At 38.8% G+C, this 25,490-nt stretch overlaps 1 protein-coding gene across 1 annotated transcript in view; it reads left to right on the top strand.

Moving 5' to 3' along the window:
* Positions 1–1,213: 1,213 nt before the first annotated feature.
* Positions 1,214–25,490, top strand: part of PHC2 (polyhomeotic homolog 2 (Drosophila)) — a 100,935-nt gene continuing 76,658 nt past the window's right edge. Inside the window, exon 1 of the mRNA XM_012642333.1 lies at positions 1,214–1,645. The gene's annotated coding sequence lies outside the window, so the exon portion shown is untranslated. The remainder of the gene's footprint in view (positions 1,646–25,490) is intronic.

Genomic DNA, 25,490 nt, shown 5'->3' with positions numbered 1-25,490 from the left:
AGCTCTTAATAGCTGTTGGACCTAAGGCATGTCACATAGCCTCTCTGAGCCTCATTTTCCCTCATCTATAACATGAGCATAACTGTTCTGCTTACTAACCTCAAAGCTCACAGTAAGGAAACAGTAAAGCACTGTACAGATTATGTATGAGGATTTTCTCAACTGCTTAGTATACCTGGAATTGTGAAGAGGTACTGGGAGACCCCTGCTGGAGAAAATAACTCAGGAGAGTCCTGGGCCTGAAGTCAAAAATCGGCTGAGATCTCCACTTTTGCCATTTAGAATGTTTTTGTGACTTTGGGTGAGTGATCTAACCTCTTTGAGCCTCTGCTTTCCCTACTAACGAATGGGGTGAGTGGTACAGACATCATAGGGTTACCCCACAATCATATTCTGCAGAAAAGTGTTAGGCACGTGGTAAGTGCTCAATGTTTGCTGACTCTGAATCTCTCTGGCTGAGCCAAATTCGGCCCCTCTCCATCCGCGAGGTGGGAAAAGTGTCGCCACGCGGAGCTCAGGTAGGGTAGATGCTCCCGTGGGGCCACTGGACTCCAGTGTCTCCCCACTCCCCCCCCCGCCCAGACGTTGCCATGGCCACCGGTTCAGACCCGGAGCAGCACCGAGGCGTGTTTAGCTCAATCCCCGCCTTTCCAGAGTGACCATTGGCTGCTGCGGCCACGTGATGCGCGCTGGTATGCTAATATATGGTAATCGCCCCCACGCCCCTCCTCCCCGGGCCGCGTCCGACTAGCCTGCAGGGTGCGCGGCGCCGAGCCGAGGGGGCGGGCTGAGGGGCGGCCCCCGGGAGAGAGCGGCCAGGTGGAGGAGGAGCGCGAAGGCGACCGCAGGTAACGGGCGGGCGCGTGCGCGCTGGGGCCGGCTCGCGGCGGACGGGCAGCGAGCCGGGGACACCCGCCGCCGTGCTGCCGGCTTAACCCTTTGGGCACCCAGCTGTCACGGCCGGGTGGGAGCGCGGCGTCCGGGCCGGGCCGGGCCGCGCGGCGCGAGGCATCGCCGTGGGCACCCGCAGGCAGGCGGCGGGCGGCCTGACCCGGGATCCCCAGCGTGGGGCCCGCGCGGGGAGCGGGCAGTCCGGGCCGGCGACCGACTGGCGGCGGCGCACCGGGACCGGGACCCAGCCTCAATGAGGGCTGCGCGGAGCTCTGGGGCCGAGACTTGTGGGCGGCTGCGGGGGACAGGAACCGGCTGAAGTCCCGGCACTCGCACGCTTTCTTGGGGCACCGAGCCCCCTTCCGCGCAGAGGCCCGCGCCGCCGCAGTGCCTGGCCTCGCGCGGCCTGCGTCTCCTCAGCTCGTCCCGCAGAGTGCGGGGAGAGCCGGGGGTCCGAGCCTGACCGAGGCTCTCCTCGGCCGCGGCCTGACAGCCCAGCCGCCGGCACTTTTGACCCGGAGTCAAGCCGTGTGTGGGGGGCAGCAGCAGAGGGAACTGGGGGTTGTTGGAGCTGGGAAGAGAGGACAATCCCCTAAAGGAAAAGGAGGCCCCAAGGTTTGAGAAAGAGGGATGCCCAAGAGAGGCACTGGCCCCTTGTTTTCTGTGCTGGGTGATGACCTGACACCCGTGGGAAAAGGTCACTGCTGGACACCTGGATCGGGTCTGTCATGTACAGAGGAAGCGGCTGTTCTACGTGAGTTTCCAACAGATTTCTTATAAAGCAAGGTTTAAATTCATCTTCCTCCCCCACCCCCCTCCTAGGTCTGCTACTGAAGTGTCTTCTTGTAATTATCCCCCTCCCCCAATTCACTAAGACTGGTGGCAGCTTTAGGCTCACAGCGTAATTTAGCTTTCACTACAATAGAAATGGTAGGAGGGGAGATGTGCCACTGATATGAAGCTTCCCTGGGAGTTTCTTGGTAGTGTGAGGGGAAAAAAAGATGTTTCTATCACCAGCGGGAATGAAAAGCTGGCTACTGTGTCAGAGATATCAATAGAGTTTCCTTTATGAATCTAAAGTCGTTTTTTCTAAATCAAGGGAAAACGTGGTTACACATGAAAAGTACCAGGAATCAATTTGATTTTTATAAGTGAAGTGCAAATTGCACTTCCGTGTTGCTCTTGATGTCTTTTATCACACAACAAACACTTGGTACATGCCAGGCACTCTGCTGTGTCTTGGTGATGCAAAGATGAATAAGATAATTAGTCCTTGCTCTGAAAGAAGTAGTGGGAGAAACAAATAAAATTGCTAGTAAAAGTGATTAACAGCGTAATAGACGCGAAATATAAAGAGCTGTGGAAGCACACACAGAGGATTAGCTGGCTGAGAGGATCAGGGAAGGCTTTCCAGAGAAGAGCACAGTTAAGCAAGGTATTGAAGGATGAATAGGAGTTTCCTTTGCAGAGAAAATCAGAAAGGACAGAAAGGGCAGCCAAAGGAACAGTGAACGCAGTCACATAGAGAGTATGGTATCTCTAGAGAATGGTTTTATAGTATAACCTTGGCTTATTTTCTTTCTCCGTAATGTAAATTTTTAAAAGTAGCCTGGAATTTCTAATTCCTACCACAATTTTCCAGTGATATTTTTCTTCTTCTTGTTTTTCTCCCCCATATTTTCCCCTCTTCAGTTTTTCTAAGCCTCAATTCTGGTCTTTGCCACCCTCATCTTTCCAAGTAAGGGTCCAACATATAGAAGTAGAAAGGGAGTAGTTTACAATAGAGTCTACAAGGTAGAGGGCCTAAAAACTGGGCAAAAGTTTCAGCACAAGTTGCAGCATCCTAGGAGGGCAAATCTAAACCATAAAAAAGAGGAAGATGCAGGTCATAAGCAGGGAAGCAAGGCTGGATGGATCTCAAATCTGTGAGGCGTGGGGAAATGAATAATAAGATCAGAAGCTGGAAGGATCTGGATTAAGAGAGGATTGGACTATGATATGGGTCAAGGCAAGCAGTTCAGGACTGAGACCATGAATCATGCAAATATGATGGAGCCCACTGTTGGGTGGTGCCAGCTGTCTAGGACAGCGGTGGATCTGACAGCTTCAAGCAACCATGTGGGAAAAGAACAGCGCCACCTCCTCCATAGGCTGTTTCCAGTGCCACCTCCTTTCTGGTCTCTCTCCCTCCTTACTATTATCCTCTTCTCTTCATCCCAATTTCTAATCATGATTCACATTTATTGGGCTTCTTTTACTGAGGTCTTAGCTACTGGAGCAGAGAAAATCATGTTCTGTTGCCTTCGCATCTATCTCTAGAACTATAAATAGTCCATTTTACCTCATAAGCCATCAACTAGCCAGCCTATTTTTACTTCCTGATATTTAGAAGCAGAGCAAGGATGGGTTCAGAGGTATTAAGGTGGACTTCATCCCCAAAACTCACCTAATGTTTGAATCAGATAAAGGCCTTTTAGCTTTCCGCAAACCAAAATTTATTTTTAGGATGAATCATGGTGAATTTTTGGCAAATCTCCTTGTTTGAGCTATATTACAGATCAAGTTATATAAAGAAGGAGTCACTGGGTAACGTGCCTAATGTGCTCTGCTAAGATTGATAATTCTGTAAGTGCTAGAAAATCATGGGTGGTATTTAAGCAATCTTCTCAATCAACATATTTACTGAGCACCTGCTTGTGTGCAAATACTATGCTGTATTTATGATTTGGGGGAGACAGGAAAATGAGAGAAGTGGTATAGTGTGGGTGTTATCTCAGCTAAACAAGGATTCGGATCCCATTTCTACCAGGTACTTGCTTCGTGTCTTTGGCCAAGTTATTTGACTTCAGTTTCTTCATCTGTAATAATGCCACCTACCTCATACAGTTGTAAGGAGCAAATAAAATCACATATGTAAAACAGTAAGGTGCTAAATATGTGGTATTATAGGAGTGCAGAAAAGAAAAAGATCATTATGGGCTATAATTACCAAAGAAGGCTTTTTCAGATACACAGTGAATTTTGAGGGAAGGTAGAAGATACTTTCATACAGGAAAACTAATGTTCATAAAACACAGGGTCAGAATATAGAAGAAGTTCTCAGGGGCTAATTGACAAGGTTAACCAGTCTGGCAAGATCAGAAGGTTGTAAGGGTTAGTTGAAGCCAAATTGTAGCCCGCATTGAATGCCAAACTAAAGAGTCAGGACTTTATCCTATATAGATGATCATAAGTCAAAGATTTTTGGTTAGGGAAGTGTGGGGTCATTAAAGTAGTATTTTAAGAAGATTCTCAACAGCAATATGGAGAATAAATTTTAGTAGGGAGAGAAAGATAACTGTACAACTAGTTAGTAGATTATTTAAATAGTCTAGGTGTGAAAGGACAAGGAATTAGGAGGATGCAGTGTAAATAAGAATAGATAGGTCAATAAGTAGTATAAAGGGTCCTAAAATATTTTTCTCTTTCTTTCCTATTCTCAATAGCAGTTCAGCAATTTATTTCTTAAAACTTACTGCTTTGATAACTACCTGTACATTTCATTGAACAGTAATAGTATAGCTATCATTTATTGCGTGCTTGCTGTGTGCTAGGCATTGTCCTGAGTACTTTGTATACATTATGTTCATTATCCCGTCTAATCCTCCCAATACTGGATTATAACCACATATCCTCTTGGCAGCATGGAAAGGCTAAATAAATTGCCTAAGATCCCATGTGAGTGGCAGAGATGGGATTTGGATCCAGCTCAGACTCTAAAGCTCTTCTAAAGGACCGTGCCGTACTATTCTGAAGGCAAGGCCAGCTTCATGGGCATGTGACCTGTGCAGTCTCCCAGGGCCCTGCGTTATAAGGGGCCCCATGTTTGGTTTAATGCTCTGTTGTTGCTGTCTTGAAATTCTTAATAATTTTTTAACAGCAGCCCTACATTTTCATTTTGCACTGGGCCCCACAAATTGCATAGGCAGTTCTGCCTGAAGGTATCACTACTACCTCCGGAAGCTGGGAAAACATTTCATGTTGTAGCCTTTGGTTTGGTTAGGTGGCCTAAAAGTCCTTGCTGTGTCATGGTGCACAATCACATTTTCCTCTGGTCCTCTCATTTTAGACTCCTTGAGTCTGGTGATATCAAGGGCAAAAGGGAGATGATTTGAACTTCAAGTGGATACCCAGTCAGTATGAAGAGAATAGAAAATAAAGCGGCAAGGAATTATTTACTCAGGATGACTTCTGGAAACTCATCCCTCATATTCAGAGGGTATTACTGGATAGAGTTACAGTCCTGATGCTGTTGTTACTCCCAAATTAAATAAGACATGAGTTCATTTCTATTCCTTTGGTAGTCAGATATACCCATTTGTTTGTAGGAAACTATGGAGACCATTTTCAACTGCTGAACCAGAAATTGGAGGGGAACAGGTATACTACGACTTGCCTGCCCTGATCTGGTGCCTTTTAAACCAGGCTGATGCAACCTGGCAACCCTTTCACCCCCAAACCACGGCCCGCCCAGCAGCTTCGAACGTAACTGTTTACCACAGTTGTCTGGAACACTCCTGCTCCACCCTTGCTTTTGTTGTCTCCTCTATTCCTTCATCTACCTATAAGAATCGTGAAAAACAGAAAATCCTAATTTTTATTAATAATATTTTTTCTCATTTTTGGCTTTATAATCACTACTTGGAACTGATGACAAATTAAGTTTTTCTGGTTTTCATGGTTATGGCTCTCACTACAACAACATTTACTTATCCTCTTGTTCCTCCCATTCCTGGTCTCTCTGAGTAGTGATTTGACCAAATGCTGACACCACTTGACACTAACTGACCACGTGACCAAGTCCTACACCAACCAACCTGGAGTCCTTTGTGGAGGAAATCAGACAAGGCAGATGGTGTCTCCTCCTCCCGTTACCTATCTCATTCCCATTCAGAGTGCTTGTTCTCATTTCTACTCCCAACATGGACCACGTGAGCCTAAGAATATGTGAGATTAAAAACACAAAGAGATTTTCAGTATAACCTGTGGTATACATTGTGAAACAGAGTTTGGATGGCTAGGTATTCACCAAAGTCTACTTAAGGCACTATAATAGTTATCCATTGTGCCTAACAAATTATCCCCAAATTTATCAGCTTAAAACAATAAATTTCTCTACTTATCTTTCAAGAGTCATTTCAAGCATCTCTCAGAAGCATGTCCCAGATGGCTTTTTAAGAGTTAGTATCCTTCCTCTCTGATCTTCCTTTGTACTTTAACATCTCATTATACCACTTACCACATTGCTGTAATTGCTAGGGACTATGTCTTTTTCATACCCATAACTTCAGTTCTAAAACTATTTCTTGAACATCATAGATGCTCAATAAATGGTTGTCGAATGAACTTAAGAATAACTCATACCTTTATCTACTTTTACTCTATGTTTTAGAAAACTTGGATATACTTCAAAATATCTAGCCTTATTCCCTGTGATAAATATAACCTTCTTCATCTCCCCATCTATAGGCTCATGTATCATTGTTATTGAAGGTTAAATGTAAAAAAACCATTGTATATGTCAAAGACTGATTGACTCGCCAACTCACCTAGTCTGGTGAGGACTTCTTGAATTTGTTTCTATCTGTAGATCTTGTGCTATCCCTACTCCAAAACCAATTCTAGCCCTTACAGGAAATCATATCGTGAGCCCCTACCACAAAGATACTTGGTTCAATAACAAAATCAACATTGGTTTACTATTCAATTATTTGACTATAAACTTTATGAAGGCAGGGTCCACGTCTGACTTATTCACTGCTATTTTCCCAATACCAAGCACTAGTAGGTGTTTAACCAATACTTGGTGAATGAATTAATGAAACTCCATTCTTGATAACTCATGCCCCATTCCTGTTATCCAGGTCTTGACCTCTGATCTTCCAGAATCTTGGGCCCGATTCATCATTTCATGTGGCCCAGAATTTTTGTTTTGGTCCCTGACTCTTCTCTTCTAGTATCTTATCATTGCTGGGTAACAATCTGACCCCTTACTTACTTGGAACTAAGGCACCTCTTTGTCTCTTGATCTTCCTGAGTAATAATATTGGCCAGATGCCCTTAGGAGAATATTCTTTTCTCTATCTATAGCCAGAAACATTCATCATACATATTAAATGTGATCTAAAATATTTAAAGAGAATTATATTCAAGAAACTGAGCAGGCTCTTTAAGAAGCAGTTTTGGGAAGAAACCAGGATCTAGAATTTTGTGAGTCTATTAAACTGATTAACTTGTAAGCTTCAGCAAATCAATGCAAATTAATTTTATACCAACCAGTGAATCAAAGGAGGGGTGGGAATCAAAGGAGTGAGTGTGTAAATATGGTTGCCAGGGAAACTTTGCCTGAAAGAAGAGAGAACCTCACAGGAATTTATACAGGCCCAAAGAAGCAATGTAACCTGATCTTTCTCTGTTCTCTTTCTCATGGGGGAAGAAAAAGATGTGGAAACCATAGGTAGAGATAAAGTTGGCTTTAGACTTCTCAAGAGACTTAAGTAAGTTCTCCCTCTTTAAGACATACTGAATAGTAGAGTTCTCCAGGGCAAATGATGGCCATTATAAGGTACCTGTTCCTTCTACGGAACCATCTGGAAATGCAGAGCTTCTATGAATCCATCTCTGAAATAGTATTAATTTATACAACAAATATTTATTCAGCACTTTCTAAATGGTCCATTGCCCAGAAGGAAATTTAAGAAGTTGATAACAATCTGAAGATACAGTATTACATCTAGTGGATGTTCCTTAAATTTTGCCCTAAATTAATTTTTGAGTAGAGGGTGATATGCACTTAATTAATTCTTTAATGCTTCTGTTACAAATAAAATTTGGGCTGGTCGTGGTGGTACATATGTGCCTGTAGTCCTAGCTCCTTGAGAGGCAGGAGTATTGCTTGAGCCCAGGAGTTTGAGGCTGCTGTAAGCTATGATGATGCCATTGCACTCTGTATCAACAGAGCAAAAACCTGTTTCAAAAAATAAAATTTTGTTTCTACATAAAAAGCATAACAAACATATCTTGTGTTATTTCTATTTTTTGGCTGTCACTCCTGAGAAAAACCTAACTCCTTGATCCATAAAGCCATACCCCAAGGTAGGTGTTCATGTAGTGACAGTGTCACCTTAATTGTAGGTATAGTACCAACGAAGGACAAATCCTTCTCCTTAATGGCTAAAATCACAAGAGACCCTTCTTATTTTAGCTATAAATGATGGGTAGTTTGCAGTCTTAATGCGTTTGGATTGACATATGGAACACTGTCCCATATCTGAAGCCTACCATTCAGTGTCTCCTTCCCTTTTCTTCTCACTTTTATTTTGTTTTCGGTTACAAATAAGGCTTACATTGGTTTGAAAAAATTAATTTTAAGGCCTTTTATACTTTAAGATACTAGAGTTTTGTTCTGTGCACAGTACCTTTCACTGGCCTGCAGAGAGGCAGGAGGGGGTAATGGTTAACTGCAGAGGTGCTAGAGCCAGAATGCTGGGGTTCCTGCCTTGCCTCTCCACTCATTAACTGTGACCCGCACAGTCTCCTTGAAGTCTGCACTCTTTCTGTGCTCCAGTCTTCTCATAGTCCCTACCTTGAAGAATTATAGAATTAAACAGGTTAATACAGGTGAGTGCATAATAAGTACTGTGTAAGTTTCACCTTTTATTATCTCCTGTGACCTCCTAGATGGTAGAGTTGATTCCATTTGAAGGAAGAGAAAGTTGAAATGTATAGAGATAGAATAACTTCCCTAAAGTTGTGCAGTAAGTTTGGGCTCAGATTATTCTGATCTTTAATTTAACCGAAATTTTCCATTCCACTTAGTGAGAGAGAGAGAAAATGAGAATTTGAGAGCTTGGCCTTTAGAGCATTTTGAAATAGCAGTTACTTCAAAAAAGATGGTGACACTAAAGTACATGAAAATGAAATTGCTTTCTCAAAGGCAAAGTGAATGTGAGAAATGATTAGGAATAATATAAGATAGGGAATGTGATACTGAGTTAGGCCTATAGTATATATAGCCCAAAATTTGGTCTCTAATCATGATGGCAAGGGACCATTGGAGGGGAGTATTGTAGCTGCCAAGCATGACAAAATCTTCCAGTTACAGGGACGGACTTGCCTATCCCTAACTGTCTTTTAGTATCCCGCTGCGTCTTGTTCACTCACATATTTAAGCTTTGTTTCTATTTTTGGCCTTTACAATCTATTCATTTATTCAATAAATGTTTTAAAAGGTTCTACACCCCATGCTAGTGTTTGAGGATGCAAAGATGAATAGAACCCAATCCTGGTACTCCAGAGGTTTCCAAATTAAAGCATTAATGGAAACATAGTTTTGGAAACATTAATTATGGTACTGCCATTGGTGCTATAACTTAAGTATGGACAAGATGTTTTGAAAACTTAGAGGAGGGAGCATTTAACCCTGCTTAGAAGTGTTAGGAAAAGTTTTCTGGAGAAAGTGACATCTGAAGCATAGGGAGGAGTGCCTCGGGCAGACAGGAAGCAGTGTGTGTAAAGGTTGGGTGTCAGTGTGTGAGAGGGTACATATGTAGGGAACTCCAAACAACTCAACAGGACCTCAGCGTGACATATGAGGAGGGTAGTTGCAGAATGAGGCTGAAAAGTAGGCTGGCATCAAATCACAAAAGGCTTGGTTTGTCAAGCTAAGGAATTTGGGCTTTATGGTGGAAGCCATGGGGAGCTATTAAAGCCCTTTAGGAGTAACAGTGATATCTGCCTTTTAGAAAGATCCAACCAGCAATGTGGAGTGTGGTTTGGACAGGAGTGAGACTGGAGACAGAATCATACAGTTACAAAGGAACCTCTAATTTGACTTCTCGTCTATTGCCAGTATTTTTGCTATTGAATATGTATGTTTGTTCATTCAACCCCAGTTTACTGAGGACGTGATGGGTACTGGGCCAACTGCTGGGAATACTGAGAGAAACAGCACACCACACATGTCTTAGAGTTGCTCGCAGTGTTTCATTTGTCCTAAATACAAGCTTTCTTTAGTTTTCAGCTTTCCTTGTCTATCTTCCACTTGATCTCAATCCCAGTACTGGGGTTCTGGTATGTTAAGTGAGCTAGTTTGTGTTTACTTTGTCTTGTCTTCATGATTTCACTGTCCCTGTCATAACTTCTTCCTCTCAGCCGTCATTTCTCCAAAGTGCAAAGTTCTCATCATTTAATAAATTCCTATAGAGAATGAATCTGTTGGATCCCTTATTTTAAACTTCTGCCTTTTAAATTCTTAATTTATTTCCCCGTTTCCCCCAGACCTCAAGTACTGTATGTCAGTCCTCTTAGTCACACATCAAACTCTTCACCCTCCTTCCTGTTCTTCAATAGTTTACAAAGTCCTTTCTTTATTCTTTTCCTGTTTCCCCAAGGATTTGCATACCAGAATTACAGACTGGATTATTTGCTTCACTTTGTCTATGCAGTGCCTTTCCCCCATGAGATCACAGTCCCCAGAGGAATAACTTCCCTGATCCTGAAAATAAAGAAATTGAAGATGAGACAATATTTCTCCTGAAATAGAAGATGGAGCTGTATTAGAAGTAGTGGAATGTTTTACATAATAATGATTGTGATTACAGGTTATTGAACACTTATATATGCCAATTGTCATGCTAGGGCATTGATGAGCTCTTAATCTTCACAGCAACTCTGTGAGGTAAGTGCTCATATTATTTACATTTTACAGATGAAGAAACAGACTCAAAAAAGGTGAAATAACTTGTCCAAGGTCAAATCAGGAATACATTAGAAAGCCGGAGTTAGGACGGGGGCCTGACGCTAGAACCAAAGCTCTTCACTGTTGTGTCATGTAGGGTAAATACCCAGGGTCTGAGTGCAAGTACCTGTGGTCATCATGAGTGAGCCAGTTTTTTTAACCTTCCTTTAGTCATAACTGCATCATCAAATCTAGGTTCTCCTAGTTTTCTTGATCCTTACTAGTGATCTTAATAAGCTATTTTGTTTGAATCACAAGAAGTTCCAAGAATGCTCCTCCTCCCCCAAAGTTTGTGATGAGTGTATAATTGTATAGATTTGCATGTTAGCACTATAGAGGTGTTACAGTTCATTGTGGATATTATGCTTGCACTTTTGGGACCTACCTCCAGGTGAATGGATTGTGCCTTGGAACATGGTTGCATGTACTAACAGGTTTGTTGTAGAGAGAGCTAAATATCCTTTAATAATAAATGTTGTTTGTGTTATGGTTTCCACATTAGATCAGTCTATCCCTAGTGATGAGCATAGTAGGCTGAATAATGACCATCCAAATATATTAGGTCCTAATCCCTGGAACCTGTAAATGTTACCTTATTAGGACAAAGTATGTTTACAAATGTGATTAAGGATCTTGACATGGAGAGGTTATCCTGGATAGCTGAGTGGGCCCTAAATCCAATCACAGGTATCCTTGTAAGAGAGAGACAGAGGGAGACACAGACAAGGTGGAGACAATGTAACCACAGAAGCAAAGATCAGAGTGATGCGGCCACAAGTAAAGGAATGCCAGCAGCTGCCAGAACCTGGAAGAGTGGAGATTCCTCCCTAGCACCTGCAGAGGGAGCACAGCGTGCCAACCTCTTGATTTCAGCCCAATGAAAGTAATACTGAACTTCTGGCCTCCAGAACTGTAAAAGAATAAATTTCTCTTGTTTTAAGCCACTAAGTTTGTAGTAATTTGTTACAGCAGCAACAGGGAACTAATACAGTGAGGATAGTCGCTTACCATGCTACTTAGTTCATTTCGAGGGCAAATATTGTGATTTAATGATAACAGCCAACCATTATAACATGTAGAATAATAATTTCAGCAAACACTTATGTAGTGCCTACCATGTGCCAGGCACTGGTGTAAGCATTTGAAATGTATTTACTCATTTAATCTTCATAGCAACCATATGGCAGGAGGGTTCTATTGTTATCTCCATTTATAGAGGTGTTTGAAGCACAGAGAAGATAACTTGGCCAAAGTGATGCAACTAGTAAGTTAGTGGAGCCAGGACCTGAACCCAGGCAGTCTGGCTTCAAAAGTCCATACTGTTAAACACAATGCCATTCAGGGCTTTACACTTGGGAAGCATTCAACAAAGGACCATGGAACAATGTCTAAAGTCTTTTTAATCCTCTAGCCTCTTCCTCCTCTCCATGTTTTCTGCAGTTCACTGGGTTTGTCCATCTCCATCAGGTATCCTTTATCTTTAACATCTTTTCTTGTTTTAATATCTTCGTGTGGTTTTGGTATCAGGGTAATTCTGGCCTCATGAAATAAGTAGGTAGGAGTTTCCCTCTTTTTCTGTTTTCTAGAAGAGTTTATATAGTATTGGCATTATTTATTTCTTGACTAGTAGAATTCACCAGTAAACCCATCTGGGCCTGAAGTTATCTTTGTGGAAAGGTTTTAAACCAAGAATTCAGGTTCTTTAATACATATAGGACTATTCAGTTTTTCTTCCTGTGTGAGCTCTGATAATTTGTGTCTTTCAAAGACTTTGTCCATTTCACCTAAGTTGTTTAATTTGTTGGCATAAAGTAGTTCATAATGTTACCTTATTAACCTTTAAATATCTGTAGGAGTTCTTTCATTCTTATGGGTAATTTGTGTTTTCTCTTTTTTCTGATTACTCTGGCTAGAGGTTTATCTATTTTGTAGATCTTTTCAAAGAACCAGCTTTTTATTTCATTGATTTTTCTTTATAGTATTTCTGCTTTTTATTTCATTGATTTCCACTCTTTATTATTTCCTTCCTTATGCTTACTTAGCATTTCATTTGCTCTTCTTTTTCTAACTTCTTGAGATAGATGCTGAGGTTAATGATTTGAGACCTTTTTTCTTTGCTGATATAGATGTTTTAAAATTTTCTTTAATTACTGCTTCAGCTATGTCTGACAAATTTTGATATGTAATGTTTTAGTTTTCATTAGGTTTAAAATATTTTCTAATTTCCCTATGATTTCTTTTTTGACCCATGCACTGTTTGGTTTTCATACATTAAGAAGTTTCCTAATGTCTCTCTGTTAACAATTTCACATATAATTCTGATATGCTCAGATAATATACTTTGTATGTATACTTTAATTCTCTTAAATTTATTGAGACTTATTTTATGAGCCAGAATGTGTATTCTGTTATTGAGTGGGATGTTCTATATATATAAATTAGGTTGGTAGTGTTGTTCAAGTCTTTATATCTTTATTCATTTTTATGTCTAACTTTTCCATCAATTACTAAGAAAGGAGTATTGAAATCTCCAACTATAATTATAAATTTGTCTTTTCCTCCTTTTAGTTCTATCAGTTCTTGCTTTACGTATTTTGAAACTCTGTTGTTGGTACATACACATTTAGGATTGTATGTCTTCTTGATGAATGGATCCCTTTAAAATTACCTTTTTTTCCCCTGGTAATATTCTTTCTTCTGCAATCCATTTTGTCCAATATTGATATAGTCTTATAGTTTGCATGGTGTACCTTTTGCACCATTTTACTTCTAACCTCTATATGCCTTTATTTTTAAAGTGTGTTTCTATAGAATGCATATCTTTGATTTTTAATACAGTATTACAGTTTATGCATTTTAATTGGGATGTTTAAACAATTTACATTTATTATAATAAATATAGGTATGGCTAGCTTTAAATTGACAATCTTGATATGTGTTTTCTATTTGTCCCATCTGTTGTTTGTTCCTTTTCTCTCTCTCTTTTTTTTTCTTTTTTGCTTAATTTTGGATTATTTGAGTTTCTTATTTATGACTCCATGTATTATCCTCATGATTGGTTTATTGACTGTCTTTCGTTTTTGTATTTTTAGTAGTTGCTTTCCTGTTTATAAAATACATCTTTAACTTATCCATGTCTATCTTCAAATAATAGTATATCATGGAAGAATTTTTAAACTATATACTTCCATTTTTCTAGCCCTGCCCTTTGTGCTATTGTCATGTATTTTATTTAATATGTTATTATTTTTGCTTTAAATAGTCAATTATCTTTTTATAAATATTTAAAAATGAGGCCAGGCATGGTGGCTCATGCCTGTAATTCCAGCACTTTGGGAGGCCAAGATGAGAGGATCGCTTGAGGCCAGGAGTTCAAGACCAGCTGAGCAACATAGCGAGACTTCATCTCTACAAAAAAATGTCTTTAAATTAGCCAGGCATGGAGATGTGCACCTGTAGTCCCAGCTACTTGGGAGGCTGAGGCAAGAGGATTGCTTGAGCCCAGGAATTTGAGGTTATAGTGAGCTATGATGACTTCACTGCCCTCCAGCCCAGGTGACAGAGTGAGACCCTGTCTTTAAATAATAATAATAATGAGAAAACATAACTTTTCTATTTATCCACTTATTTACTATTTCAGATGCTTTTTTTATTCTTTTGTGTTTCTATTATCGATTTCTTTTAGCCTAAAGAACTTCCTTTAGCATTTTTGGTAGTGCAGTTATGCTGAAATTAATTCTTTCAGTGTTGGGCCAGGTATGGTGGCTCATGCTTGTAATCCTAGCACTCCGGGAGGCCAAGGTGGAAGGATCACTTGAGATCAGGAGTTTAAGACCAGCCCGAGAAAGAGCGAGACCCCCGTCTCTACTAAAAATAGAAAAAAATTAGCTGGGCAACTAAAAATAGAAAAAATTAGCTGGGCATGGTGGCACATGCCTGTAGTTCCAGCTACTCAGAAGGCTGAAGCAGGAGGATCGCTTGAGCCCAGGAGTTTGAGGTTGCTGTGAGCTAGGCTGACACCATGGCACTCTAATTCTGGCAACCGAGTGAGACTCTGTCTCAAAAAAAAAAAAAGAATTCTTTCAGGGTTCATCTGCCTGAAAAGTTCTATTTTATCTTCATTTTGAGAGATATTTTTACTAGGTAAAGAATTCTGTAATAGGTTGGCAGATTTTTTTTTTCCCCCCTCCAGGACTTTAATGATGTCTATCCATTTGTTTGCTAGCTTGCATAGTTTATGATAAGAAATCTGCTGTAATTCTGATCTTTGTTCGTCCTCTATAACGTATCTTTTTTCCTCTGGCTGCTTTTAAGATTTTCTTTTTATCACTTCAGCAATTTGATTATGATGTTCTTTGGAGTCGTTTTCTTTATATTTATTCTGCTTCGATTTAGGCTTCTTGAACCTGTGGGTTTATAGTTTTCATGTTCCCTTTCTCCCCAGGTCTCTTTTCATTCTGGAATTTCAATGTATGAATATTAGATTGCTTGATATTGTCCCAATGTCACTGATGCTCTGTTCATTTTTATTCAATCTCCTCTCTCTCTCTCTCTCTCTCTCTCTCTCTCTCTCTCTCTTTCTCTCTCTCTCTCTCTTTCTGCTTCACTTTGGATAATTTCTAATGCTGTGTCTTCAAGCCCACGGATCTTTTCTTCCAAAGTTTTTAATGTGTTGTTAATCTCATCTAGTCTATTTTTTATTTCAAATGTTGTACTTTTAGTCTTTAAAAGTTTAATTTAGGTCTTTTCTACATTTTTATTTTTTCTTTCCCCACACTCATGTTTCCTCTACTTACTGAACATGTAGAACATATTTATTGAAGGTGTTTTAATATCCTGGTCTGCCAGTTCTTTCATCCCTGTCATTTCTGGGTATGTTTTTGTTTATTGATTTTTATTCTGGTTAAGGGTCTTATCTTCCAGTTTCTTTGCATGTATGATAATTTTTTATTGGCTATAGGCATTGTGAATTTTATATTTTTGGTTGCTGAATTCTGTTATATTCCTTTGATTAGTCTTGGCTTTTGTTTTGGAATGCAATTACCTTTGGAATCACTTTGGTCCTTTCAAAGATTGTTTCTAAGTTTTATAAATGTGAGTTTAGAGTAGACTTTAGTCTAGGACTAATTTAGCCCCCACTACTTTGGCAATACCCTTCTTAGGATTCCAATTCCTTGTGTATTACAAGGTCTTTCTACTCTGACTGATGCAAACACAAACTGTTTTCAGCCCTGTGTGAACTCTGAGAATTGTTCTGCCTACTCCTTTCCAGTAGTCTTGAGTACTTTCCTCCCATGCATGTGCAGATCAGTACTTGGTCAAAGACTCCAGGGAGGGCAATCTTTAGAATGCCAGAGTCTTCTTCTCCTTCTCTCTCTTCTTCTCCCTCCTTCTCTCTCTTCCCCCTTCTTCCCACTTCCCCCTCCCCCCTTCTCCCTCTTCTCTCCCCCTCCCTTCCTCTCCCCAGTCCTTATCTGTCCCACAAATTCTAGCCACTTTCCCCTCCTGGATATCTCATTTCTGTCTCCTCAACTCAGTGAGACCACTGGGCTGTTTGGGTCTTTGCACTACATCGTGGAACTGCTTCCAGGCAGTAAACTGGTATGCTCATATGGTTCACTTTGTTTCCCTTTTCTCAGGTCTCAGGCTTGTGTTGTCTGTCAGCTAATGTCTGAAAATCATTGCTTTCTATATGTTCAGTTTTTTAGTTGTTTAAGGCAAGAGAGTAAAATCTGGTCCCAGTTTATTTAACTTTTAAGTAGAAGTCTCTAACATATTTTCTAGGGGCCATACATGTTGACAACAGATTCCTTTCTTTAAAGAAACTGTCACATAAGACATGGCTTTTGAATAGTTAAAAAGTAGATCTATTTAAAGTAACAAAGTCATACATCTAGATAAATCAAAATAGGATTTAGGAGATTTTGATCTTCCCCCACACTGCTATCTATCACATGATTAGAGACTAATTCGTTGCTATTAGAATGGCAGGAGTTTGAAAAGGAATTTCAAAATCTGGCTCAGGCAGTCCAGATTGTGATTTACTGAGGATCTACGGTTGCACAGAGCAATAACTGTTTACTGAGTCTTGGTTATAAACCCTTTAACTGCCCTACTATCTACTTAAATTCTTTGTCAGTGGTCTTCAGTGTTAAATGTTTATTCTGATGTCTCATCCCAATTTTCAAACAAGGAATAAAACATTCGGAGCCACTGAAATAAAGATCAAAACAATAGTGTCAGAATCTGACAAATTAATGCTAACAGTATTTTACTATGGAAGCGTCCACTAAATACTGACTGTCTGACCACAGAGTTAATATATTTCTCCTGTCCTTGCTGGGCACATTGAAAATAACAGGCTAATTACAATAATTTGTCCTTGGGCCATGTTATGTGGGACAATAAATCACCCTCAACTATTAACCTTGTGTGTGTGTGTGTGTGTGTGTGTGTGTGTGTGTGTGTGTGTCAGAGGGAGAGAGAATACATGTGCAAATATACGTGGTCATTTATTTAGCATCTTATATATGCTAGGCATCTCAATCTTCATAATCACCCTGTAAATTCAGTTTTTAGGTATACATATTAGGTACTCAATGAAAAAGCTGAGATCTAGAGATACTAAATGACATGTTCAATTTTTTCCACTACACCATGATATCTCTTACAATGCCATACTGCATTACCCTCAGTAGCACCATAAGTCAGTTGTCAGTAGACCAAAAACACAACCTTGAGCCATTCATCTTGCAATCATGTACTATGTGCCACAAGAGGCATTGTAAAACAGAGTCGGATGAGTAATCACAGCTTCTTTTATTAGAAAAATAATTTGAAGTTTACGATTTACGTACAGTGGATCAAAACAACAATAAAGCAGTAAAGACAGTATATTATTATCTATATAGGCCAATTTAACTGAAAAAGACTGATACTTGCCCAGTACCATGCCACCTGTTGCTCAAAGATAAGCCCCTTAGTTTGAGGTTGTAGTCTCTATTAGCAATGTCTGACTGTGTTTGCAACTCTGTTTTTTGAACTTATGGTCTTGATATAGAACCTTCACATTTGAGATTGCCACCGTGGAATGATTTTTCCATGGTTGTTTTCTAGCTGTGCATTCTGTATAAGGTCCTGCATTAACTGCTTTGCTTGCATTCTCCTTGATTTCATTCATCATGATGATGCTACCTCAGGCTTCTTCTTTCATTTCTTTCTGCCCATGTGTCAGTATCCAGTGTTGGTGGACTGGCTCTATTTCAAGATTTCATTATTAGCTAGTAGGCTCAATAAGTGCTGGTTAATTTAGTGTGCTTGTTATCCTATTATTTCTGTTATTCATAATATAAACAACCTTGATTATAATTACTTAAAAATCCATATGTAAGGTCCCTAATGATAACCCTGAGTTTCTCCTACAAAGATATAAATGCCACCAGCCTTTATTTTGGTTTGTGGCTAATTGGGCATTAGTGCCTTGCTTTTGAAGTCTACACCAGTTTTTTTAATTATGTTTCCGAATTTGTCAATTAGCATGCTATCCTTCATCTACAATAATCATGCTACTGATGCATCATCAATACTCTCTGAAGTTTTGTTTTCTAGTGTTAGAGACAAGTTGCACTGAACTCAAGTATTTGCCATTTATTGGGGTAGGTGCTAGATATGGAACATATATCTGGCACTGTATTAGTGAAGGTTTTTTTCAGTGTGAAATGTGCTGGCCTGTGTAAGGATTAAATCCATAACTTTGATTTTATTAGGCAATCAAAAATCATGCTTTTTGTATATAGAATGGGGATTTGGGATTCACAACTCACCTTTTTATTCACCTTCACTAAAATTTAGAGTGAAGCTAGTGGTCATTGAATAGCAGAAATAATATTTAGTGTTTGAATATATATATATATGTTAACACCTTGACTTTTAAGTTACCGTATAAGTAATAGCTAAGAGGAAGGCCTCAAGGCCAGACTACCTGGACTTGAATTTTGACTCTTCTAATTACTAATTGTAATTGTAACCTTGGTCAAGTTACGTAACCTCTCTATGTAACTGCATCCTGTGACCTTGATAAATTCACTTTAATTCTAGTAGGCTTTTTGTATATTCCTTAGGATTTTCTACAAACACAATTATGCTGTCTGCAAATAAAGACTGTTTTACTTCTTCCTTTCCAATCTTTATGCCTTTTTACCTACCATATTGCACTGGCTAGCACCTACAGTACAATACTGAATAGAACATTGAATGGGCATTCTCAATATTGAGGGGAAGCATTCAGTTTTTCACTAAATAAATATGATGTTAGCTATAGGTTTTTGTTACATGTCTTTTATGAAATTGAGGAAGGTTTCTTCTATTCCTAGTTTGCTGAGAGTTGCTATGATGATTGATTATTGAATTTTGTGAAATGATTTTCTTTCATCTTTAGGGATGATGATATGATCACCTTCTTTATTCTATTAATATGGTTATTTACATTGATTTTCAAATGTTAAACTTTTTACTATAACAAAAAAGAAATAGAGATATTCCAGTATATTTTTCTGTGTGTTTTTTGAAAACTGGCAATATCTTAAGGTAGTTTAAAATCTCTGGGTTTATTCTCTGTTGTCTCCCAATTGTAAAGACTATATGTTAAAGACAATAATCAATAATAATATATCTTTGGGAGGGAACAAATGATTATACTGAGACTTCCTAATTAGTGATTTAAATATATTTAGGTGAAATATAAAGCAGTAGAAGAAGAATATAGTATTTACACTAGCTTCCAGATCGTTTATGTCTCCTGTAATTCACAGAAAAATAATTTTAATTCTTTTGAAATATTTCTTTTTAAAGAAATGAATATAATGGGTAATGATGAACTAGGTAATACATAACTGTTAAGATGTATTCACTCCATATTTAGAAATTATTTTGTAATTCACACCATGTTTAAAAATTATTCACTCTAAACATACGTAACCTAAACATCTGTACCCCCATAATATGCTGAAATAAAAAAAAATTATTCACTCTATACTTAGAAATTATAATAAGCAGAAGTGTCCAGGTGAACAAAGGCTTGGTTCTTCATCAGGTGATAAACAAAACAAGGACCCCAATAGTTGGTGCCTTGATTTATCATGCTTGCTATTCAACTGTGACTGTAATATGATGTTCGTTCTCTTTATAGGAAGGTGTTTTTGTCATCTGTTACTAGGTATTACCAGGCCTGTGTTATTATAGTGACTGCTATTTTTGTAAAGAAGACATTTTAAAATTAGTGCTTAAATATAGTAAGAATGATTCATTCTCCCTATTGCCAGTTCCATTTCTGCAAATGCAAATAGCACTGAGGGGGACATCAGCTGATTTAATCTTCTGTTAAGGTTTTATTTGCATAGCCCTTGATCCCTGAAGGCTTAGTTTGCCCATTACCTCAACAAACCCTTTGTACAAATAAAATTGAATCAAGCAGATGAGTGAGTAAGTGTGTCTGGATAGCAGCCCTGGAATATCGCTACCCCTCTCATGTGCAAAGCTACATTTCCAGCCTTCTCTGCACACACACAGCCCGTGGGGTCAAACCTGATTAGGTGCTCCCATCAACTCTTTTACAGGATTGGCCTTTTCAGCTTTGAGAAGCAGCATGACCTGTTCCATTCAGCTGCTCTTCTTAGCCCATTCTTTAGCTCTGTCTCTTACGTTCCCATGGAGTGAGGCTCTGGGCTTCTGCACATGCTCCCTGCGAGAGTCATTCACAAAGACAATCTGCTGCTCTCTAAGGAAAAGCAGCAAAGCCAGCTGAGGAAGGAGTTGATGAATCGTGCACCAGAGGGGAAGAGTGAAGCATATTAAAAATGACATCAGTGCGGTAATCCCGTAAGGATTAATACAAATCGAGCTGGTATTTTTTCCTGGAAATTCCAGCTCATTCCAGGCATTCATTTTTTTCTATAAAGGAGTGGGGGCAGGTTTGATTCTCTCCATGTGACAGACAATTCAGCAGCAGAGGCAATTAAGCCTTATTGACCAGCACTACACAAAACTACTAAATATTCAACAAACAGACCTTCCAGAGAAAATATATGAAGTCATTATAATAATAGTGTTCCCTTTGGGTATTCTTTCAAAATATTTTTATTTAGTTTGGGTGTGAGAGATAATGTAACGCCACAAGGATAGTTTAAAATGGAGATTATTTGGTAGAAAACAATCACATTTTAAATATGTGATATTCCGTTACCATTATGTGGGTAAATTTCTGGCTCTTAGCAATCAGTTCAGTTCAACAAATATATATATTATGAGCCACCTACCCACTGACGGATGAATGTTACTCTTTATTCTGGGTGGTCAAAAAGGTGTGTATGGACCAAGTGGGACAGACGATGGAATTAGGAGAATGTAGACTTCTCCGCTAATCATTGACAGACAGATGGATTGGACCTGGAAAGGGCTAGTCTGAGGTAGCTGATTAGATGTAAAGGAACTCTAGTTTATTTTTTAATAATCAGTGTTGTTTTTGTTATAAAAGTGTATTTTTTCATTATAGAAGATTAAGGGGAAAAAAAGCAAAGCCAAGAAAAAAACCATTATCCCAGCACTTCAGAGTAATGCTATTAACATTTTGTTTTTATATCCTTCCAGTTTTTTAAGTTTATGAGTATATATATTTTTTTACCAAAGGCAAGTATCTTGTCTTACACTGTCTTTCATAAAATACTTGTATCACATTATTGTGAATATTTTTTGTCATTAAATATAATAATATTCTATTATATGAAGGTACAACTACTCATCCGCTACCAGTGGGATTTTAATCTTTAATTTTCCCTCTTGTAATGGACATTCAGGTGGCTAAGATCTTTGTAAACCCCCATGATTATTTTTAAGACAAATTTATAATTATTAGGTCAAAAGTTATATAAAATACTATGGCTCTTGACGTATATTTTTTAAATTTCCTCCAATTCATGCATCTGTCAGCAGTGAGTGTATGAGAAAGTCTGACTTCTAAGCTAGATATCATTGAACAGCATCAAACTCTGTATTTACCCATTTGTAAATTCTTAACACTCTGATTAAATCCTCAAACTTAATATAAAGTAGTTTTCATTGTTCTCAGTATTCAGCTAATGGTCTACTCCAAGTAGGTGGGAGATGGGGGAAGAGATGAGTTCCTGAGAATCTAGTTCTGTCCCCAGGGGCCCTCAAGCCCCAGTATAGTGACAAGGAAGGCAAGAAGACTGGTATTTTATCTTTTCATCCTAGGTCCTAGAGAAAGGGTGAGAGACTTACTAAAAACTTATTAAAAACAGAAAGGATATCTAGTCTTCAAGAGCTTACTGTCTAGTCAGGAGAGAGCACAAACTTTCACATGAAAGTTTGCTTTCATGTGAAGCAAACTAGTACAAATAATAAATTCATACAATTCAAACTATTTTCTTTTTGGTTAATGATTTTAATATGTTATTCTTTTTGCCTATAAACAGAGTCTGAAAGGATGGGACCAAAATAGACTAGCTGATTACCTCCCTCCCCAGCTTAAAAATCATCCGTTAGCTTTCCATCACACTTAGTCTAGGGACTTTTACTTCTGGTAATTGTGACCGAAGTAATTAGGACCACTAAGGACAACTAAAAAGGCTGAGAGAAATAATAAGATAGTCCTGGGCCAAAATCTAGGGTAAAGCAAGAACCCAGAGAGGTAAACTCAGCACTCAAAACCTCTTTTTCTCTGAAGGCATTCTCTAGTCTGGAAGAACCATCTGTGTAGTCGAGCTGAGTTTTTGGTACTCTCATAGGGAGAGGAAGACATGAATCTAAGCCAAGAGCCTATCCAAAATAAGAAATCTGATAAACTCCTTCCCTCTTTAATCTGGGGCCCTAAAGAGCTACACCTTCAGAGTCAGAGTGAACTAGAAGTAACCATTCTTGGAGCAGTTCAAGTTTGTGTCACTTAGGTGGTCCAGGGAACCTCAAACTTTTGACTTAGACCAGGATGGTTCCACACTAGTAGTGTCCTCTGGTGCCTGACAGAAGCAAAGAAAAATCCTTTCTAGAGAATGATGCCATTATCCTAGGACTCAAGTTAATCTTAAAACTATCTCTTTTCTAGTATAACAACCAGCAGTCAAAGATAATCACTTCCACAAAACAAGATACCTTGAGTAATAGCCAGCAGAAACAACACAAAGAATCCTGCAAAAACTTCGGATATCGCAATCATCAGACAGGCTTTAAAGTAACTATGCTGACCATGTATGAAGAGATTTTTAATGAGCTTGAAAATATCTGCAAGAAAAGAATCTATAAAAAATGTTATAACAGAGTTAAAACAGAACTAAACAGAACTTCTAAAACTGAAAAATGCAATGATAAAAATGAAGGACTCAGTGAACATATTTGTCAGCAGATCATACACAGTGGAGAACAGAACTGGAAGACCGGTCTGAAGAAATTATCCAGAATGCAGCAGAGAAGATAAAGTGATAGATCATTTACAGGATAGGGTAAGAGACATGGAGGTTAGAGTGAGAATACCTAGCAATATGCCTTAATGAAAGTCCCGGAAGGTAAGGAAAAAGTTTTGGGATAGAGCACATTTGAAGAGATGATGGCAGAGAATTTCCCTAACTGATATAAAACACTAGTCCCTGGTGCAAAGGAATGTAAGGACTATCTGCTTGTCTCAGTTTTAAATATCACTGCGTCAAAAAGGCCTTTCCTGACCACCCAATCTAAAATAGCCACCCAGTTATTCTCCTCCACATCCTTCAGTTTTAATTCACAAATTAGCTCATACTACTATCTGACTTTTTAATTGTTTGCTCCTCACTCCAAGCATAAAACACATTGGAGCAGGAACCTTGTCTTGGTCACCACACTATTCCAGAATGTACATAGTAGGTGCTCAGTAAATATTTGCTGATCAAAATACCCTGTTCTAATTCAGTCATGGAGAGATAGACAGAGGGAAATAAGGAAAAAAGTAGAAACAGAAAATGAAGAAAAATCAGAAACTATTTAAGAACCTATTGTGTGCAAAAACGAAGTAGAAAAAAGAGACAAGAAAATGTGCGCAAAGGGGTTAAAAGAAGGAGAGAGGAAAAAACTTTAATTATATAGTATTACTGTTATGTTTTGGAAAAACTCTTTAATTAGAGGGAGAGGAACTAACTTTATTGAGTTCTCTCTATGTAGGAAACCTAAATTACTAGATGTTTTTTATTCCAACTTGAAGTCATCACCAAAATAACTTTCGTCATTTTCAACCCTTTCCTAGGAAGAAAGTGAGTTCTTTCATTCCAAGGAAGGAAAAACAAAAGGCTACTTGTTTTTATCAAGTAAAATTGCCAAGGATGACTGGTAGTGTCATTCACTGAGAAAGAATGCTAGAAGTGTTTTGGAGGGCAATTGTGAGTTTCGTTTTTAAACAGGTTAAAGTTTAGTTGCTTTGAAATAGCCAAGTAGAGATATTGACAAGATAATGGGATACATCCACCTGGAGCTGAGACAGGAGATCTGAGCTGGAGGTCTAAATCTTTGCTGTATGGATGGTAATTGAAGCCACGGGCATGGATGTGAACGTCTAGAGAGAGAGAATAGAGTATGAAAAAAATGAGGTTCCAGGGAACCTTAGGGAACGCCAATATTAAATGGGTGGGTGGTGGGAGACAAGCCTTTGAAGGAGACTTAGAAAGAATGGCCAGGAGAATATGGTTTCATGAAAGCCAAGGTAAGACACTGTTTCAGGGAGAAGAATGAAGAATGGTCAGCCATGTTGAATGCTGCTGACAGGTCACGGAAAATGTGAATCAAAATGTTTATTAGCTGTAGTGACATTGAAGTCTTTGACCTCAGTGCAAGCACTTTTAGTATAATGGACATAGAATCTGAGTCAGTCTTAGCTTAGCATCAATGGTACCTTTGCTTAGGGTAGACACGCTATGTCTTTTCATTTGTTACCATGAGATGGATAATTATGCAGAATAATGTATAATGTATATGTAGTATTTGAAGAATAAAGTGAATGACATTTACCCATAATCTGAGTTAGGAAGTAGAACTTTAGAAGACACCTGTGTGCCCCTTTCTGGTTGCATCTACCTTCTTCATCTGCCCAGAAGTACCACTCTAACTGTTGTAATAAGTATCTCCTTGTTTTTCTTTTATAGTTTTATCACATACGAATGATTCCCTAAACAATACACTGTTATTTTTACAATATACCTTTTTTGTTTTAACTGGTTTTGAACTCTGTATAAATGGAATCATACTGTATTCATTCTGAATGTTGCTTCTCTTGCTCAACATTATCTTTTTGAGATTTGACTTGTGTTGATGCATGAGATTGTATGTTATTCACTTTCGCTGCTGGATAGCATTCCATTGAATTACTATACCACAATTTATTTTTACTTTCTGCTTTTGATGGACATTTGGGTCATTTTCATTTTTTGCTTTAAAAAAACAGTACCACCATGAACATTACAAACACCACCATGAACATGTGCACGAGTTTTTCTGGGATAGGTGCATAGATGAGAATAGAATTGCTACGTCATACTGTATGGGTGTGTTCAGCCTTACTGTGAAATATCAAGCTGTTTTCTAGTGATTGTATCAATTTACACTCCTGCCACTCTGTATGAAGGTTACCATTGCTCCATATCCATCCCAGTCTTTGATGCTGTCGGTCTCTAAAATTGTTGCCAATTTCATGGGTGTGAAATTTTATCCCATTGTGGTTTTAATTTGCATTTTCCTGATTATTAATAAAGTGAACTTTTAAAATGTTTATTGGCCATGTAGTATTTCCCAA

This window comes from Propithecus coquereli, unplaced genomic scaffold, assembly GCF_000956105.1.
Source record: "Propithecus coquereli isolate 6110/MARCELLA unplaced genomic scaffold, Pcoq_1.0 Scaffold178, whole genome shotgun sequence".
Lineage (NCBI taxonomy): Eukaryota > Metazoa > Chordata > Mammalia > Primates > Indriidae > Propithecus > Propithecus coquereli.
Note: the sequence above shows the minus strand (reverse complement) of the source record. Positions and strands in the feature narration are given on the sequence as shown.